The sequence below is a fragment of the Drosophila mauritiana genome, unplaced genomic scaffold (assembly GCF_004382145.1).
Source record: "Drosophila mauritiana strain mau12 unplaced genomic scaffold, ASM438214v1 U_236, whole genome shotgun sequence".
NCBI lineage: Eukaryota > Metazoa > Arthropoda > Insecta > Diptera > Drosophilidae > Drosophila > Drosophila mauritiana.
The window spans coordinates 103,779-106,044 of record NW_022881370.1 but is presented as its reverse complement, the minus strand read 5'-3'; the positions used below and the strand labels follow the sequence as shown (position 1 = coordinate 106,044).

Genomic DNA, 2,266 nt, shown 5'->3' with positions numbered 1-2,266 from the left:
GGTAAGTGACGTTGTGCATAAGTTGCTGCAGCGAGTCACCTTTTATTCATCATGTTTCTGCCGCGCTAATCCTTTTCATATCGATCTTCCGATTCATCTTTTAGGCCTTGGTTTGTTTTTTTTTCCGTATCGTTTCTCAGGATCAGTTGGAGTGCATTGTAGTTGGCTTTATAATCCGGATGCGTTGAGGTGAGGGTATTATTTAGGTTTTTGTACCGTCCCTCTAATTGGTTTGTTTTCCTCAGGATTTTACGTTTAGCATGAGAAGAGGAAATGTATCATTGTTGTCAAGAGAGAAGGCAGGTCGAGTTGGCAATTAGATAAGTGTTTTGTTAAAGTAATTAATTCCAGTATTAGCTTGGGCTTCCTTATTTCAGAGTTTACAATCTTGGAAAAAGCAGTTGCATGCTTATCTTCAGCAAGATGGAACCTCCTGTTGGCGCCTGTTGTCGCCTGTTAATTTGCCTGTCCGGTTTGCCTTGTCCTTAATTAATTATCTTTTGTATCATATTCTTAATAATTTTCCTTTCGTTGTAGGTTAGCGGAAAATTCGTGGAGATGCGATACTGAGGAAAAGTATACAATTTGAGGACAAATAATGCGGTTTATTTGTGTGGCGTCAGCTCTGCGCTAGTGATCCTTATTGAAGCAGTGGCATCAGGAGGTGGAGACGGCATCGTAATATTGTCGATTTTTTGTGTTAAAAGTCGCAAAAATTGCCGATTTTGTTTTACGATTGGTGGGCCCATCTCCTCTTGTCTAATGCATAAGCTGTAGGTAAGCCATTGTCTGCTGTCGGTGCGGTAAGTGCTTTATTTGATTTAATTTTGTTTGTTTAATTTGTTGTTGATTGTTTGCTTTTAGGTTTTAGCGTCAGCTCTCTGTTGGCGCTCGTCAAGCTGGAAGTTTATGGGAGCAGCAGAGTGTCCTGATCGACGCGGAAGCAGCGTTGTTGGCCCATCTTTTGTAGGGCATCAATTATGTAGATTTCAGCGGTGATAATGGATACTTCAAAGGACCGTGCGGCGTGAAATTTCAGGTAAGTGACGTTGTGCATAAGTTGCTGCAGCGAGTCACCTTTTATTCATCATGTTTCTGCCGCGCTAATCCTTTTCATATCGATCTTCCGATTCATCTTTTAGGCCTTGGTTGGTTTTTTTTTCCGTATCGTTTCTCAGGATCAGTTGGAGTGCATTATCGTTGGCTTTATAATCCGGATGCGTTGAGGTGAGGGTATTATTTAGGTTTTGTACCGTCCCTCTAATTGGTTTGTTTTTCCTCAGGATTTTACGTTTAGCATGAGAAGAGGAAATGTATCATTGTTGTCAAGAGAGAAGGCAGGTCGAGTGGCAATTAGATAAGTGTTTTGTTAAAGTATAATTCCCAGTATTAGCTTGTGCTTCCTTGTTTCAGAGTTTACAATCTTGGAATAAGCAGTTGCAGGCTTATCGTCAGCAAGATGGAGCCTGGCGCCTGTTGTCGCCTGTTAATTTGCCTGTCCGCTTTGCTTTGTCCTTTGTAGTATGTGCCTATGCAATATTAAGAACAATTAAATAAAATAGCATATTAACATATGGCAGCACTTGGTTGCTATGTTTATGTTTATGTCTATGCACGCAGTTAGACCCAGGGCGGATGTAACATGATCGCCCACTTGAAGGCCAAAAAGTATAAGTGCATGGTCAGCATTCACACGCCGACCCAAATGCATATTACATACGTACATACATAGCTCGCTCTCCCGATAAGCCTAGATATATAAGATATACATAAGAACGCCGCTCCGCTGCTGGCGTACCCGGCAGCGCAGCTACGCGGATTAGCCTAAGTCCAAATATATTCAAAACTGTAAAAAATCAGATACTCTGTAGACGTTGAGCTGGCAGAACCATTTCTGCCTACTCTAAAATCAAAAGAATAAATTGAATAAATATAAAGTCAGCCCGACGGCTGCATTCAACTCAAAACGGAATTGTGTTCTTAACTGGAGTTCATCATTACATGGCGACCGTGACAGGACCGTTATAGCACTGAACGTGAGAGGATCAGCATGCGGCAATTTTGGAGAACAGCGATCTGAGTGAGTAGAGTGTTGGTGTGATGGGTAAAAACAGGGGCGGTTCAAAATAAAGCAAAAAAAGAGAATAGCGCACATAAAGTGGCTATTATATACGAACACTCCACCGCCCCAATGGTCGAAAGCTCAAAAACTACAAGCTGAGCTAGACCACTGTGTCGAATATCTTAAGAAAAAAAATCCCCACCA

The 2,266-nt window shown here is 41.7% G+C and overlaps 1 long non-coding RNA gene across 1 annotated transcript; it reads left to right on the top strand.

Moving 5' to 3' along the window:
- The first annotated feature begins 731 nt into the window (after window positions 1-731).
- LOC117149513 lies at window positions 732-1,211 on the top strand. The gene is made up of 3 exons (XR_004460349.1): window positions 732-803; window positions 865-1,039; window positions 1,143-1,211. It is a non-coding gene; the product is annotated as an uncharacterized LOC117149513 (long non-coding RNA).
- Window positions 1,212-2,266: the final 1,055 nt, after the last annotated feature.